This window comes from Lutra lutra, chromosome 4 (genome assembly GCF_902655055.1).
Source record: "Lutra lutra chromosome 4, mLutLut1.2, whole genome shotgun sequence".
Lineage (NCBI taxonomy): Eukaryota > Metazoa > Chordata > Mammalia > Carnivora > Mustelidae > Lutra > Lutra lutra.
Genome location: NC_062281.1, coordinates 36209047 through 36227816, shown reverse-complemented (window position 1 = coordinate 36227816; position 18770 = coordinate 36209047). Strand labels below are relative to the sequence as shown.

General features: G+C 40.2%; 1 protein-coding gene across 7 annotated transcripts in view; it reads right to left on the bottom strand.

Annotated features, from left to right (window-relative positions):
- The window catches only part of NCALD (neurocalcin delta), a 388261-nt gene that overhangs the window by 76023 nt on the left and 293468 nt on the right, over window positions 1-18770 (bottom strand). Inside the window, exon 1 of one of the 7 annotated variants that reach the window (XM_047725825.1) lies at window positions 199-367. The exons of the other annotated variants lie outside the window; for them this stretch is intronic. The gene's annotated coding sequence lies outside the window, so the exon portion shown is untranslated. Of the gene's footprint in view, window positions 1-198; window positions 368-18770 lie in introns of those variants that run through there. 7 annotated transcript variants of the gene reach the window in all.

Sequence of the window (18770 nt, the reverse complement as noted above, 5' to 3'; positions counted from 1 at the left end):
CTTCGGAGAACATTAATCCAAATTTAACCGAATTCCAGAGACTCCGCACAAAATTAGCAACTAGAAGCTGCTTCACATTTTTTCCCCCTGGTACAACAATCATTGCTCATGACTATAAACTTGTAGGAGGTAAAAGGGGGGGGGGACCACAGTCATCTATAAAACATATAACTACTGTGTATAAAGCAGGCTAATTACCTCACACCAAAGAAGTGCAAGATTTAACAGTCCATGCTCTGCGGCCCCGGGGGAAGCAGGGGTGCGGCGGTAGGAGCAGCAGCAGGAGTAGAGCAAGCAGCAGCAGCAGCGGCCAGCATCCACCAGATTCTCCCAGGCCTTTGACTGTGTGGACTCAGCCACAGACTCTGCCTCCAGCTGACGTCAAAGTCCCTGTCACATGGCCAGATGAAAGCCAAGAGAGCATTGGTTGTCGTAGCAACCACAGACCGGCTCTGAAATTATTTCAATAGGTCATCTGTCACTGTAGGGTGTGTGTGTGTGTGTGTGTGTGCACGTGTGTGTGCGTGGTTGTACACATGCACCCCACAATCATCACGGACAGCTCCCCAACACCCTCAACCTCAGAGGCTGCGACTCAAACGTTGCCTACAACTTTCCTCTTTAAGACTTTGGTGTCTGTTCGTTATAGTTCCTTTGCAGGAAAATGCATCTGTCGCTCTGAAGTTGCCACTGGTCTCCTTATCACCAGAACGAAGCATGCGTGTCTCTCTCTGGAGCAGAAGGAGAGAAACTGAAAAATCCTGGGGGTGGGGGGCGGTAGTTTTCTGAGCTAATTAAAGCTATTTGTAAGCAAAGGGATAAAAACAGAAACTCAAGGGGAGTTAGAAGAAAAGATGTCTTGACCCCGCAAGAATCCACGTCGAGGTCCTGAGACCGCGCTAGCGATGGAAAGAAATAAAAGAAACACAGGCGTAGTGGCTCAGAGTCGGCTGAGAGGATCTAACGACCCCGACACGGAGTGGGATGGGGTGGGGGGAGCGGTGAGGGGAAGGGGGGATGAATGCCGGAGTCCCGCACTATAAAATGTCTATGCAAGAATGACGAGTAGTAAAACGGCACCACTTTAAAACGACCTCGTGAGTACATTTAGAACGCGTTTAGACCCTCATGTGGAGGTCACCCTACAGGGGCCAAATCCTCTCCTTCTAATGCTCCCAGGCACAGCCGTTTGGGGCTCTGGGCAGAGTAAATGGGGGACTGCCCCACAGACTGCCGACTGCAGTGACAGCCTAGAGCAGGGAATAAAGACACCGTCCTGCAGGGTCCTGCACATTTTCTAACTTCAGCTTCATTTCCTTCAGCACCATCCCCGCGTATTTCTAACTCAGCCCACGTGCTTATTTCCCAGGGTCTCCTCCCTCTCTATTAACAGGAAGTCAATTAAACAAAACGAAATGAAGGTATTCTGGAAAATACACGCAGAACATGTATACTCATTCAGAGGGCACAAGGGCTAAAAGGCAAGGGGAAAGAGCCTGCTCTCGGGACCCAAACGAAGGACCTTTCCATGCTAGTGTCATCAGGATCTCTATTCTGGCTCTTAAAAAAAAAAAGTTGCTCCAGGGTGCTCCAAAATATAAAAGGAAGCTAAACCACCTGAGCCACTTGAAAAGAAGGAAATCTCTTCATTGTCAGAAACTGCTTCTTGTTGAACAATAAGACCAATGTCCAAACCGTGGCTCTAAAATCCTCGTATTCCAGCTTCCTCTTCTTCCACTTCTGTACCAGCCCCAACTGGGAGAAAAGACAGATTTGCATCTGAACAGCTACCCTCCTGATGCTATTAGCTGTAGCAGGGCAAAAGTCAAATCAAGCTGCCATGCTACAGTGATTTCAGAGACCGAACAGGCGGGAATTTACCTGTCGGCACAACAACAAGGGGCTCATTGAACCCAATGTCCATCTAGATGGATGGGGAGGTCTCACCCGGGTCAGATTTCTGCAACAGCCACAATTCATCGTTTTGCAGTTTCTTCCAGCTATCGTTCTGGGTTTCTGTTCAGAAATGCATATCATAGTAATGCGTGGATGGGCAGAGAGGAGGGAAAGCAGGTCCTTCCAGACTTCCAGGGCCCCACCTCCCATGAGCTGCCTGCTTTAACACCTCTCGGACTCTAGATCCTTGGCTGCCTAACTCTTCCTCTTTCTGCAGCTCGAGCCTGAGGAAAGCTGCAGTACCCAGCTCTGCCGATAGGTGATGTCCTCTGAAACAAGAAGTTCTTGGTTCTGAAAATGCCGACAATTCAAGGGCTTTCATTTGAAATTTAGCAAAAATCTAACACCTTTTCGTTTTGAATTTTTGATCATTTTTAAGACTAGGTATACCTTACTATATATTGATTTGGGCTTAAACTCATTATAAGTTAGAATACTCAGTGGACTGACCTTCCAAATGAAAGGTAGATGCGCTTAAATCCTTCTTTCGGTAGAATGCTTGCCACCTGTTATCACTCATTTTCACTTTGCAAACTACCTAGGATTAGAAATTCTTCTTAGCTAAAGAAGCTACCAGTCACCTGCTGCGTTGAAATTGCGGTGATAATCTCTTTGGAGCCAAAAGTTTCTACCAATTTGGCTAATTAATCCAGATGTAGTTGAAAATATTATAGGAAATACAGAAAAGGGTTTCTCCATTCACAGCCCCCATCACATTGAGGGAATATATGTCCCTTTACTTTTTGAATGACAACTCATTTTTTTTAGGTGAAAATGATTCACTGAACTTAAAAATACCCATTCAAAAATAGTTCTGCACCGTAGTTTTCACTTGCTGTATGAACGTCAAGGCTGCCTATTATTAGTTTGACCACTTTCCCGGAAATAATTGATAAATACCAAAGAAGGAGTCTGACTCAGGTTCACACACCTAAAATAACAGGTAGTATGGGTCTCTGAGTAGAAAACTATAGACGGACTTTTATTTTATGTTTCTAGGTAAAAATGTTCCTGTCTCCCCATCTTAACATTAGTGGGAAGGCCGTGGAGCTATTTTTTGGAGACACTGGGTTCAAATCTCATCTGGGCAAGTTACTTCCATCCTCTGATCACCAGTGCCTACATCCTAAGATTGTTGTGAGGGTTATAAAGTTAACGTATTCTAAAATTCTGACTCCCTGCCATAGGTTAGATGGCTTAATGTGTATGTCATTTTGGGTTTGTCCTTCCTACTCTGATAAGTCTACAAAGACTTAGAGGCAAAAGACACACTCTTATTCATTTCTACAACTCACGAAGAGTGCTCAGTAAATGCTGAGTGTCTTAACTATTGGGAAATCACTGCTGAGCAACAGAAAGAAATGGTTCCTTTTTCTCCCCCCTAACAGAGAAGAGTGAGCCTCCCCTCAATGCCCCAAAAAGGCAAAGGAAGGAAAAATAAAAATAAAACTGTGGAGTTATCACAAAATTTTCTAGCAATGAAAGGGTTCAAATAAATTTCCCAAGTAAATCAAACTTATCTCTACTAAATCATGAATACTTCTCATGAGTGTTCATAAATTATATACTGATGTATTTTATGGCTATTACTGTTGATGTTGGATAATCTTTTATAGTAAGTGACATTAATTGAGCACTTAATACATGTGAAGCATTGTTTTAAGTGCTGCAGAGATATTAAATCATTCACTACAATAACCCTAGGAGGCAGGTGTTATTCTCTTTTTCACATTTCACAGCTGATGAACCCTAAGCATAGAGATGACAAGTACCTTGCCTACCTAGTACATGACAGAGCCAGGATCTATACCTGGAAAGCCTGGCTTCATAAATTCTGGGAAATAATTTACATTTGATGTATTTTTAGAAAGAACTGAATTGTTTCTTGTGTTTATTTTATACATGAGGATTGTTTTTATTTTCGATTTCTTATGAGGGAAAGAAGGCCAATTTATCTTTTCTGTATCTGAGAACTCTAATGATCTCAATCTAGTTTTGGCCTAATGAGTAATATGGCAAAAAAAAAAAAAAAAAATCTAATCAGGAAGATTTGAATCAAGGAAAATGGACAAAGTGCAAAGTAAAAATATCTGAATAAAACTGTGCCCAAATTATTATAGTTTTCACTGAAGCAACTCTTTGGATTGAACTCGCTTGGGTAACTTCTGTTGCTCATTATGATGGAGTTTCATGTGTTCAAGCCAATATTCTCACTGAGATAGCAATAAAAGCTGGAGTTAAAAAAAAAAAGTGGTTGGAAGGCATCAAAGAGCAGCAAAGGCAGAAAAATCCTTAAGTTCCAAGATCTCAGATAAAAGGAAAAATCTATTCATAGAAGCCCAACATTCTCCACATTATCTGTTGCTTTTCTCCTCAAATTATTTGATAATTCTTAAGTGGTGTGGGGCTTCTAGCACTCTCGGAGACTAGAGAGATAAAAATTAGGAGTACAAATATTTAAAAGCACAGAGGACTTTTGGGATTGAGATCCTGATTTTTAAAAAAAGGTATCAGAGAGAAGTGATACTAACTTCCTGAACTGTTTTCCCATTGAAGTATTTGCCAATTCCTAACTGATGTTAAGCAAAAGAACAAGAAGTAAAACATAAAACTGCAGCAAAGAGCATTAAAACATGAAGGGAGAGTTTAGCAGTCTTATAGTGCTGGGGAGATAAAAATTAGAGTTCAGGATTCTCCAAGGAGTTGGAACTGGTCAACACCCCGAGTTTTCAAGCCTCCTAACTCAAAGGCTGTGCCATGGAAGTAGTGGAAAACAGGAGATAGAGGCACCCTCACAAACACCAGGACCCATCCTAGAAATTTTACAATGCTTAGTTGGATCAAGGTAATTTGCCCCTATTCTAACTATCTTCTAGAAAAAAAAAATTAAAGATTTAAAGAAAGATGACAGCATATAGAACCTCTGTAATTTTTCACACACCACTTCCACTTCAATCCAAAATCATTAATCATGCCAAGAGATAGGTCTAACTGACCAAAATCCAAGAGGAAAAAATAGACAGTAGAGACAGATCCAACGGTGATTCCCCTTTTGTAGTTATCAGACAGGGAATTAAAAATAGCTGTAATTTTAATATGTTCAAGAAAATAAATGGCCAGAAGGATAATTCCACCTGTAAAAAAAATTAAATCCATGAAAAAGGAACATATTCCAATAAAGAACTGAAAAGTACAATAACTGAAATTAAGAACATAATAGATTGGTTCGAGAGTACGGAAGATATATCAAAAGAGAAAAATAGTGAAATGAAAGGTAGGTCAGCAGACACTATCTAGACTGAAGTATAAGAAGAAAAGAATGGGAAACACAGAAAACAATGTAAGAGACATGTGCGACATGATGAAAAGGCTAACATGTGCATTTGGAAGAGGAAAGAAGAGAAAAGAGGTAGGACAGAAACAATATTTGAAGAGAATTGGCTGAGACATTTCCAGAATTTACAAAACAACAGATTTAAGAAGCCCTATATAACCCAAACAGGATAACTAAAAGAAAATCACACATAAATACATAATGACCAACCTGCTGAAAGCTAAAGACAAAGACAAAATTTCTTAAAAGCAGTGAGACCATAAAGTCATATTAACTTTATAGGCAAAACAGAAAACTTTTTAATAGTAAAACTCAACAGTAAGACAAACAATCTAATTAGAGAATCAGCAAAAGACAAGAAGAGACATTTCCCCCAAGAATATATACAGATGACAAATAAGCACATGAAAAGATTTTCTAACATCATTAACCATTAGGGAAATGCAAGTTAAAAAAAAAAACAAAACCATAATGAGATATCACTACACAACTATCACACAACGACTAAAATAAAAAGTAGTGAGGATACTGAATGCTGGCAAGGATGCAAAGAAACTGAATCACTCATACATTGCTGGTGGGGTTGTAAAATGACACAGTCACTATGGTAAATGGTTTGGCAGTTTTCAAAAATATTACACAGGCAACTACCATATGACTCAGTAGTTGTACTCCTGGTATTTCAGAAAAATGAAGACTTAAGTTAAAAGCTTGTACACAAAAGTTTATAACTTTGTGATGGTCACTAATTGGAAATAATTCAGATGCTTTTTTTCATTTAAGATTTATTTATTTATCTGAGAGAGAGAGAGATCATGTGTCTGTGTGTGTGCACTCACCCAAGTCGGGGGAGGGGCAGAGGGAGAGAGAAATCTTCAAACAGACTCTGTGCTGACAACGGGGCCCAGTGTGGGGCTGGATCCCAAGACCCTGAGCTCATGACCTGAGCCAAAATCAAGAGTTACTGCTTAACAACCTGAGCCACCCAGGTGTCCCCAGATGCCTTCAATAGGTAAATGGATAAACAATTTTAGTATATCTACACCTTGAGATACTACTCAATACTAAAATGGAACAGACTACTGATACACACAAAAACCTGCGTGAATATCCAGGGAATTTTCCTGAGTGAAAAAACCAATCTCAAAAGGTCACATACTATATGATCCATTTATATAACATTATTGATATGGCAAAGTTATAGAAATGAAAAACAGATTGGTGGTTTCCAGAGATTAAACTGGCTATGGGTGGTAGAGAAGTGCTTACGTTGTAAAAATACAACATGAAGGATCCTTGTGGTGATGAAAATTCTACACCTTGACAACTTCTGTATCAATGTCAGTGTCCTGGTTCTAATATTGCACTATTGTTTTGCAAAATGTCACCTTTAAGGGAAAGTGATAAAAGATATTTGGATTCTCTCTGTATTGGTGCTTTCAATTGCATGTGAATCTACACTTAATGCAAAATAAAAGTTTAATTACATTTTTTAAATGACGATAACATGAGACATTTTCAGTCAAAAACTGAGGGAATTTGTTTCAAAAGAATTACAATAAATTTCTAAAGAGTTGTTTAGGGAGAAAGAAATAATCTCAGATGGAAACACAGAGATATAGAAAGGGCAATTGTTATATAGATAAATCTAAATGATTACTGACTTTCTAAAGTGATGTCTTGTGGGGCTTAAAATATATGTAGATTCAAAATATAGGGCTAAGTTAGCACAGAAGGTAAGAGAGGATAGATAGAATAAAGATGTTCTAAGATTCTTGTACTCTGATAAAAATACTAATTAATAAGTTTCTAATAAGGTAAGGATTCACAGTGCAATCCTTGTATCCACTAAAAGAATAAAAGAAAAATGCATAGCTAATAAACTAATAGATTAGAAAAATCATTTTTAAAATTACTCGATGCCCAAAAGAAGCAGGAAAGGAAGAAAGAAAAGAAAGAAAATAATAGGATAAATAGTAACATCAAAGATTTAATCTCAAACATAAATCATTACCAAAACTGATGAAATATTTTGGTTAAAAGACCACAAACGTCAGATTGTGTTAATAAGCAAATTCTAACTTTCCTGAATATAAGAAATGGGAAGTGATATACAAACTACCAAGCAAAAGCTGGTGTAGCTATATTACTATCAAGAAATAGTAGTTGATAGCCATACAAGCAAGAAATACTACTAGAGATATAGAGGAAAACTTCATAATTCACTTTTCTAAATATGTATATGCACTTAATAAAATAACATTAAGATAGAAGTAGAAAAAGCCATAATCATAGTACTGATTTATCATATCTTTCTCAATAACTCATAAAACAAATAGGAAAGAAAGGTAGAAATATAGAATATTTCAATGACAAATTAACCAACCTGGCTTAATTAACATATGAAGGATAATCTCAATTACAAAATACACATCTTTTTCCTCAAATCTATTTAACTATATTGACTACCTGCTGGGCCCTAGGAATGTCTCAACACATTGTAAATGATCAAAATCACAGAGTATATTCTTTGTACACAGTGGAGAAAAGCTAATAATCAATATTAGAAAGACAAATAGAAAACCTCTAAATGGAAACCAAGCAATACATTTCTAAGTAACCCACGCATTAAAAAGGTTACATTGCAATTTAGAAATATTTTGAACTGAGCAACAAAATACCATGCATCAAAACTTGCATGCACCAAACGCACTAATGGAAATGTGTAGATATGTTAAAACACACACACACACACACACACACACACACAAAGTTCTACTTTTAGAATGGCACTTCGAGGAACTCCATGGACCTGCTCCCCAGTGAAACAAGTATAACCAGTGAAAAATACTTTAAAATATCATGAAGTCTCTGAAAATCTTATTTACGACATACAGCCAACAAAGAAACATTTATTCAAGAAAATGTACTAAACTTGATAAGACATTGAGAGTCTGTGGCACTTGAGTCATGACCCACTTCCTCCCCAGTCCCTCAGCTCAGTTTGATGGAAGCTAAACTTGGGAAGTTGTGACCAATAAGATAGAGCTCCTTCTACCTCAATCAAAGGATATAGAGCCTCAATGGAAAAGGCAGGCCATCAGCATTTCTCTTATTCTGGTATTAATTCTTGATGAGTACAGCTAACAGGTTGGCTGCTCCCTTCCTCTACCTCAGCCCCACTCATGGAGAGAATAGGTTCTACTCCAGGTACAGTAGGTAAAAAAATAAAAATGCCAGGGCCTTATTGGTCTCAACCCAGTTCACTTGTAGGACAGAGAGTCTAAGTCAGAGGCTATCTGAGAAGCCCAGAAGCTACCACCATTGTCCAGTGACGAGAGTAGTTATTCAGAGTTTTTTTCAGAGGCAGTCCATAAGAATACTCTGACGATCTTCCCAAAGGAAATGACTTTATTTGAAATAGAGTGTGGGGAAGTTCAAGTTTAAGGGTGCTCTTGAAAACAATGGAGATTTGGGTGGTAAAAATTCATAGGAGGCTGAGAAAAGGGCAAAAGCTAACCTGCAGACCAGTAGTTTACCAGAAAGAACCAGCTAAGAGGCAGCTTAAAAAGAGCCCTCTTGGAGTCAGAACAAACCTCAAAGACTGACCTTAAAACCCCTTTGATGAATGTAACTGGATGATTATGGAGCAATTTATGCCCCAGAGCATCATAAGAAATACTAGCCCAATCAGCAAAAAATGAGTGAAGCCTAACAGTTGGGTGTGATACCAAATGTGACAGACAGCATAGCAGAGATCAGGGCAAGAGACAAGGAGAGCTGTACTAAAACTAGTCTTCCCAGGGTGACTGGGCAGTCACTGAAAACAGTGGTATGAATAGCACCTTTGTATTGTGCTCTAGGGTTTACTTTCATGATTCTATTTCATTTGACCCTGAACCAATACAAGCATTTAATTTTTTTAAAGATTTTATTTATTTATTTGTCAGAGAGAGAGCAAGCACAAGCAGGCAGAGTGGCAAAGGCAGAGGTGGCAGAGAGAGAAGCGGGCTCCCCACTGAGCAAGAAGCCCAATGTGGGACTCGATCCCAGGACCCCAGGATCATCACCTGAGCCGAAGGCAGCCCCTTAACAGACTGAGCCACCCAGGTGTGTCCCCCGCTTTTTTTAAAGATTTTATTTTTTTGAAGCATTTAATTTTTTAAAAGGCTGAATATCCACACCCTAAGTCTCTACCTCAAGTAGTTAGGGAGAAAAAGGGCAAAGTAAAACAAAGAAAGTAAAAGGAAGGAAATTATAGAGACAGCAGAAATTAATTCAGTTGAAAACAATGTGCAATAGAGAAAATGAGAAAGCCAGAGTTGATTCTTTAAACAAATTAATAGAATTTATAAGCACCTAGAAGTATGAGCAAGAAAAAAAAAATCACTAATATCTGTAATTTTTAATAAAGACATCATTATGGGTCCTACAGATGTTAAGAAATAATAGATTTCACAGGTTCTTGGACTAGAAGATATCTTAGTGGTCACCCAGTCCTATCTCTCTTCCAACCTGCTGCTAGAATGAGCTCTCCACTACAATATGTCAAGTCATCCATTGTAGGAATGTTCCAGCTGTTAGAAAGTTCTCCCTTATAATGACCCAAATGTCCCTTTCCTATCACTTCTACATTGCTCCTTGATGTTACAAAGAGTAAATAGAATCCTTTGGTTCACATTATGGCCCTTCAGAGATCTAAAGGAGCAGCTATTATGTCTGCAGCTGCTAGTTGTCCCCCAATATCCATTTTCTCCTTCATAGAAATAGAATCCTTAGCCGGGAAATGGCTGCCCAGAATAAAGACTTCTCCAACCTCCCTTGTAGCTCTGTGGCTTAAGGACAAGTGGATTGGATGTAAATAGATATGTCACATGTTGCTTCTAGGAACTTCCTTGAAAAAAATAAATAAGCAAACAAACTCATCTGAACCCTTAGACTTTTCTTTTTAATTCCGTTTACCATCCTACTGCTTGGGAGCATGGAGGCGATGGCCACCACTGTGAACCATGGGGAGGTGGGCTATATACCCTAGAGATGGATGGTGAAGTGAGCTGGAAGAAGCCTGGGTCCTGAAGCCTTCATGGAGAAAAGCTGCCGTTCTAGTTCTACATTACTTTTCTCTGGACTTGTGGCGGTTGAGGGGAGAAAGAGTGAGAAAGGGAAAGTCCCTAAAAACATTTTTTGGGAAGATTTTTTTTAAAGGTTTTATTTATTTATTTGACAGACAGAGATCACAAGTAGGCAGAGAGGCAGGCAGAGAGAGAGAGGAAGGGAAGCAGGCTCCCTGCTGAGCAGAGAGCCCGATGCGGGGCCCGATCCCAGGACCCTGGGATCATGACCTGAGCCAAAGGCAGCGGCTTTAACCCACTGAGCCACCCAAGCGCCCCATTTTGGGAAGATTTTATTTATTTATTTGTCAGACAGAGAGAGAGCACAAGCAGGGGGTGTGACAGGCAGAGGGAGAAACAGTCTCCCCTCTGAGCAAGGAGCCCAATGCAGGACCCCATCCTAGGACTCTGGGATCATGACCAAAGCTGAAGACAGACGCTTAATGAACTATCCTGGGAAGGGGACACCTTGTTTAAGCACCTGGCTGGCTCAGTCGATGGAGCATGTGACTCTTGACCTTGGGATCTTGAGTTTGAGCCCCATGCTGGATGTAGTGTTTATTTCAAAAAAAATTTTTTTTAAAAGTTGGGGATTTTGTGCAAGGAAGTGCTACATGTTAAATAAACTTGTGGAATTTCATGAAACTCCCAGGAATCCTTTAGAGAAGAAAACAAATTGTAATATATCCAAAAGCATTGCAGAAGAAGTCCTAGATAACAGCTCTTCATTTCTCCAAATAATGAAACTACTACTCTTTAGTTATAGTATTCATGAAGGACTCCTTAAAGTCTTTCTAGACACTGAGGAATCACATGGCTTGAAGATAAAGAAATAGGAGAAAAGAGAAAAGAGACAACAAAATCATTCAAAGAATAAAAATGGCGTTTTCTTTCACCCTGCCTGCCTTTTCATAGATTGAATGAGAGAAATAAATTCTTTTTTCAAAGAGAGAGAATTTCTCATAGCAAACTAACGATTTCGTTTTATGCAAAAACTGTCCACAAATCATCTTTATATTTAATTTCCCATACAAAAGAAAAGCTGCAAAATGCCACTTTTCCATCAGCAGCATCTAATACATTTAAAGCAAATGTTGTAGTAAGATCTTTGGTTTTGCTTTTTTAGAAAGATTGCTTTAGAACCATAACTCTTTCTTTGCTGTCAGACTGATACTGTTGCACATTTATAAGCCTGACTTTCACAAATCATCAAGGATTCTATTATTTCCTACTTCCAAGGGATAAGGAAATAAACCCAAAAGGAGTGAAGAATCTAGATGGTTTCTTTGTGGCGCCTGTTGAAAATGCAGTTCCTATCAACAAGAGGGAAGCAATCCTGAAATTCATCTTCAGCCTGAAGTCATACGTTTTGCTGAGTTTTTGTGCAAATTGTTGGCATCAAGGATTTTTGCCATGTTAGAATGGAAAGAGTATGAGCTTTGGGATCGGGTACACTCACTTAAATGTAGGCTTCCCCAATATGACTTTTTATCTCGTTGACTTTGGACAATTTACTTACCCTCTCTGAGCCTTGATTTTTTTTTTAATCTGTGAAATGTAAACATGAATAACTACCTTGCAAGGTGGTTATAAAGAATGATTTTCAAATAAGTAGTGCATCTGCTATAGTTCAAGAGACAAAGCTAATATTCACAATTAATTAAATAATAATTAACAGAGGTGCTTATTAAGGTCCAGTTTACCCTAAGTAGTGCTTTCTAAAAAAACTAATTTACTTAGAGTGTGACTTTCTGTTTTCATTGAATTCCTTAAAGAGTAAATTATGATAGTTCTTAATATCAGAACTATGAATCTCTATTTCTATAGCCTATATTTCTATTTAGTAGCATTTAATGACAGTTAAAACCACAGCAAAGAATCCTCTTTAGCCTATTAAATTATTTATTCCTCATAAAAGAGTGAAAATAGGACACTAGTTTATTAATTTGCCGATATTAGCTTCACTTCTAAAAATGCCATCCCAAAAAAAGCACATACCACATATTCCAAGAACTGCAAATTTATAGGTTTTTAAAAATGCTACTATAGAACAAATGTTCTAACACTATAAAATATGTGAATCTTGCCTTAATAAAATCAAATGTATCTAAATCTTAATGTAGCACAATAATTAATTAGAACATTTAGAGCATAACTACTTCCTCTGGTGCATATAAAACCTAATTCAATTACAGAAAAAAAATGATTGATTACAAGTTTTTAGAAAGACATTTTACTAAAGGAGGTATCCGTCTTCTTGACTATTGTCTTAATTATCAGACTGCTAATTTCACTTATTGTGTTTGGATAACATCATAGATTGATACGCTCCCTTTTCCCCACCCTCCGAGACCTCTCTCTTCTAATCCCAGGAGCATGTGAGTATGTTATTTTACATATTACAGGTGCATTAAGGTTGCCAATCAGCTAACCTTAAAATAGAAAGACTATTTTGGATTTCTCTGATGAACCCAATGTAATCACGAGGGTTCTTAAAAATGGAAGACGGGCAGAAAGATGGCAGCTTGTAAAAAGGTCTTGGCCCAATGTTGCTGGCTCTGAATACAGAGAGAGGATCCATGGGCCAAGTATGCAGGCAGCCTCTAGAAGCTGGTAAAGAAAAGGAAATTGCTGTCATCTGAATGTTCATGCTCCCCTAAAATCCATTTGTCAAGAACCTAACCCCCAATGTGATGGTATTAGGAGGCAGGGCCTTTGAGAGGTGATTGGGTCATGAGGATGAAGCCCTTATAGAAAGGGTCCAAAGAGCCCCATTGCCCCTTTAACCACCTAAAGATATAGCAAGAAGTGTGCAACCTTAGAAAAGGGCCCTCTCATGACCATTCTGGCACCCTGATCTTCGACTTCCAGCATCCAGATCTGGGAGAAATATATTTCTGTGCTCTATAAGCCACCCAGTTTCAGATATTTTTGTTATAGCATCCAGACTCACTAAAACAGAAGTGGACCCTGCTCATCCTGTTCTAGAATCTACACAAGGGATCACCGCTCTGTCTATACCTTGAGTGTACCCCAGTGAGACTCATTTCAGATTGCTGACCTCCAGAACTGTTAGACAACAAATTGGGAAAATTTGTTATAGCAGCAATGGGGTACTAATACAGGTGAGAAACTGTGCTGCGCACACCTTCTAAGCAAGACTTTACAGAGGAGATGAAGATGAGTGTAGACTCAAGGAGCTAGTAAGACAGAAAAAGGAAGAAAGCACATATCCCAAGAGAAGCAAAGCAAAGTGCCATGAGGCCTTAAGGGAGGGAAATGCCCCTCCCAACTGGAAGCAAACCCACTACTAGAAAACCTGCTGTAGTGTCTTGACAGCAATCTTCCCAGAAGGCAAAGGGTTGCCCTACTTGACTTTTGGTCATTCCATCAAGTCCTCTGATTCTAGAAATTCTATCTACAAAATGATTTGTGTTACAATAACACTATTTTCAAGAGCTGGCCTGAATGTGGCTCAGGTCAGAGAACATGCTGAATGGCAAGCAAGAAAAGAAACCAAGGGACCACACTGCTGTCTTGCTATCATCTTCAGTTAGGATCTGACCCAGAATTACAGGAAAGGGTACATTCTCCGACTGGCTGGGATGAGATGGTTCATGGCCAAAGCCATTCTGGATGGCTGTCCTATTGAACCCACCTTGAGGCTGTTTTAGTTTCCTGTACTCTTACCTGTGGGAAGCCACAGCATTGTCATATTGGTATCAACCAACCAACCAAAATATAGGTTCTCTCTCAAGAGGCACAGTGACCACTAAAAGGACACTGGGTGGAGATTCAGGAGATCCCCAAATCCCAGCCCCTCACCACCACCACCAAAACAGTCTGTGAGTCACGCTCCTCACCAAAGCTTTTAGGGCCTTGACTTTTTTTTACTTGTAAAATGGGATGTTTAATCAGTAAGTTTCCCATAATGTTAAGTTGCCAGTATCCCCAGAGCTCAGCCGTGGTATCAGCAACCTCATCAAGAAGAAGCAAGAGCCCACAGTGCCTAGATGCGCTTGTGCCCCCAGGGCTGGAAGGCGTTCAGAAACATTTGTGGAGCAACAAGACTTCATGCTCGCCTTTTCTCCAAACAACTTTTTGTAAGGGATTTTACTATGAAATCCTCCATTGCCAGTAGAGATTGCTGAAACAGGGATGGGAGAAGCAATGGTTGGGGTGGGGGTAGTGAGGGTAACCCTCACCCAAGGAGCAGAATCAGGAGTCAAGATGAAAGGAAAAATTCTGACAAAGTGATCCACTTGGGAATGAGTAACAGTGGGACCTTCCAAAAGAAGGAGAGGAGGGGTCTGGAGTCAGAGGCGCAAAGCAGGAGAACGCGGTTACAGCCTCTGAGCTCCCCTGGGGCCTCTCCAGTCCCTACAGTTCCTCCATGGGTTCCACTTTTTGCAGAGTCAGCTAGAGTGGGTGTTCCATCCTTTGAAAGCGAATGAGCTCTAATACAAATACAATCAGCACATCTTTGTCCTTCACTGAATTAGTGTCATTCATTTCTCAAAACTGGAAAAGACCCTGGAGATCATCGAGCTTGATTCATTCATTCATTTAAAAATCTTCAGCGAGTGCTTTCTGTGTGCCAGGCACTGTGCTAGGCCAGGGGAAATGCAGCAGTGAATAAGAAAGACACCAACCTTGGCCTCATGGAGTTGACAGCCATGAAGAATTACAACATTTCATAAATAGTTTGTGCAACAGAAGAGCTCCCTGGTGCTAGCCCAGGAGGACCTAACTCTGCCTGGGATTTCAGAGAGAAGCTCCCTGAGACCATGACCATAACCCATGAGTGAAAAAGAGAGGAGGGAGACAAGCCGAGGAATTATAAGACTTGAGAAAACAGTGAGTTTGAACCCTCAGGGCTGGGAGGTAACCTGGCATGTTAGAGGGGCTGAAAAGGGGCCAGGACGGCAGAATGCTGAGAGGATTGAGTGGCGCACCGGGAGTGAGCGACTGTGGAGCTGCGTGTGGGGGCTTCGTAAGCCAATATAGCAATGGAACTGAGCCCTTGCTCAAGGACACACAGCTGGTGGGTGAGGAGAGCAGCCTAAGTCATCTGAGCTCTAAGATAAAGATCAATTAACATTTTTAAAGTAATGTTCATTTAAAATTTCTTTTTTTTTTTTTAAGATTTTATTTTTTTCTGATTCTAAAGGCAGCACATGCTGATCATGGAACAAATGTGTCTTTTATTGGCACAAAGACCACTATGCAAATGGCCCTAGGTGGGCTCAGGACACACCTTGCATGATGTACAGTATCACATGACGAACCTCAGCAAATCCATCCTCCCCAGACCTCAGACATCTTCAGAATGTCTTTCATTATCAGATTTGTCCAGATTGAGCCACAGAAAAGTCGGCTGCTTGCCCATTTTTACTGCCTAAAACTGGAGACTTGAAGATCACCTAGTGAGTCTACTCAGAAAAGTATCTCCAAAAAACAACATCCACACATCTCTTCATTACTTCATGACCGGGTCTCCAGAAAATTCCTATCCATTTCAAAATTGGAAGATGGTATTTTAATCACCGCACCCCAGAAGCCATTTAGGACGCCCCTGCCTCATCCCCGCACTCCTGACAGCTCCTGTTCCTTGGTCAAACCTGAACTGCCTGCTTCTGATAAGGCTTCCTGTGCCAGCGCAGAAAACCCCTGTTCTTCCCTCTGCGGAGGTGCCCAGCAAACCTAATGGAACCAGCATTTTCCCCTTAGTTGACGTGGCTAGCAGACAAGCTGGGGAAGCCTGGGGAGCAGATAAAGTGCTCGATCAAGATGCCGTTTTCTTCACAGTTAATTGGTAGATCATTTTAGGAGTTCATGCCTTAGAATTTGTTCTTTCCCGATTGTCATTTTGTTTCCATGCCACCATGAAAAGAGTCTCTTTGCCCGTCCTAGTGGTTCCCAACCTAATAATAATTATGGTTTCAGCCTCTTGCCTTGAGCTTCTGACAGCATAAATAATGCAGGTGCACAGGAATAAAGTGTGGCTATGCTGGCTTTTGCTTCTTTAACCAATCTGCTACCCCTGCCCCCCCCCCAAAGTAAAGAGACTGAATTGATAGAAAGATGCATTTAGCGTCCAGCTGCCAAGAGGGCATGGCCAACAATGAGGATTTCAGAATAATAACCCTAAAGAGAGGAGCTTCAGAGTGTCCCATTCACTGTGGCTGGCGGGCCTCCTGAAAGAGGCATTGTCCCCAGCAGGTCAGGTGGAAGACCCCTCCCATGAATGCCGCATTCTGCGGAAACGCGAAGCCATCCATTTTTTTAAAAACCGTCTGACACCAGAAATTTCAAACGTGATTCGGTTCTCAGGGAGCAATATTATCCCCTCACAGGTGTGGAATAATCAGGCATCTAAGAACAGCAGTCTCTCCGAAAACAGCTGCAGACAGTATAAAGATACAATTCGTCCATTTTAAATCTGTGCGGTGGACTCCCCAGCTTAATGTTTGCATTCTGAGTGCTGTGGGAAGGCTGGGAAATCTGGCTTTCCAGCTGCTGGGAAGAGGAGGGGCCCTGAGAGGAGGGCTTTGCCCTGGGCTTAAATATAGTTTTTAAAGTGCTCAAGTATAAAAAGGATAAAACGTGACACAGAGAAAGGCTCAAAAATAAAACATTCCCCACCATTCCATTATGCTGCTCAAGACCTTTCCCCCATTTCCCTCCCGCCATGTTCTCTTCTAACCTTTAATTTGACAAATAAAAAAATAAACATAGAATTTGGGGGGTTTGTTTTACACTTGGCACTGTGCTAAGGGCTTTGTGTAAATTATCTGTTTGATCTTCACAATGGCTGCATGAGGTAAGAATCATTATTATGGGCTAGAGAAAACTCAGTCTTAGGAGAGTGGTCATCATTTGCTTGAGATGCCTGACCTAATTTGTAGAGTTAGACAATTTATGCCAGAGCTGGCACTCAAATCCAGAAGCCAAATGTTTTAGAAGCCAAAGGTTTTCCATTTTTTCCCATTCAATATGGGTTAATGAATACCTTTTACAAGCCTTCAAAGTCTCCATATTTATCCCTTCCAGTTGTTCTGCAAATGCCAACGAACAGATACGCACAGTATAGTTAACCATTCCCTGCTCTTGCAGAATTCAGTTACTTCTAGACTTTCCTTATCATAAATAGCAACAGACAAACGTCATACACTGACTTTTTTTCTTTGACTTGTATCCTTAAGAATGATTCTAATGAGAGCGATTACTAAGTGATGGTTATGAAAACTGTTGTGCCTGCTGATACTACTTCTCTTCAGACTTTTTTAAAAAAGATTTTTTAAAAATTTATTTTAGGAAGAGAGAGAGAGTGAGAGAGCATGAGTGGGAGGGGCAGAGGGAGAGGGAGAGAGAATCTCAAGCAGAATCCACGCTGAGCGCTGAGCCCAGTGCAGGGATCCGTCTTACAATCCTGAGATCATGACCGGAGCCGAAACCAAGAGTCAGTCACTTAACCAACTGCACCACCCAGGTGCCCCACTCTTCAGACTTTTAAGTAAACTGATGGTTTTAATTGCCACTAGCAAGAAGCAAATATACCACTTCTCCACAGCCTCATAAGCTCTGTACCAGATATACATGTATATGTATATATACATATATATATGTTTATATATATAAGTCAAATATAACATATACATAAATTCATATATATTTGTTTATTTGTTGTTTCTAGCTTAATAAATACCAAATAATAACTTGCCATCACTTGCATTTTTATCTCCTGAACTACTGGACAGGTTGAACATGTTTTCACATAAGTGTCTATCATTTGTATGTCCTTGTCTATTATATTTAGGACCTCTGTTTCTTGATTCACTGAGGCTCAGATTTCAACCCCTCACCAGACAGAGCTTTGCACATTCCAAAACAGATCTTTCTCTCCTCTAGTCCCAGTTTACCCTGGTGAGATGATGATGATGATGATGATGGTATCAGCTCAACGTTAATCTCACACCTAAGTCCCTGCCTTCCTCATGGGTTTTGTCCAAGCAAAGAAACACTACAAAAGGCATACAGAACCCTGTGCTATAAGGAGATTCAAGCAAAGAGCTCTAGAAGCTCAGGATAGGCATCTCCACCCATCAGAGTGTATACGGTTTCTTTGATCTCATAGTAACATTACAGTGGGAAATATACGTTGGCAACCTCTTTATTAATCCTATTCTCTCCACATCCAGGTATTTCCGGGGTTGTGAGCAAAAAACTCTTAATGTTTTCCAGGAGATAGGCCACCACATACTGGCTGGAAACTGGTTAGGCAGAGTTCTTGCCCCAACTCTGGAAATGAAGAGCTGTGAAGCTTTTTCTGAGACATTGCTTTCTGGGAGGATAAAAGTAATTCTTAT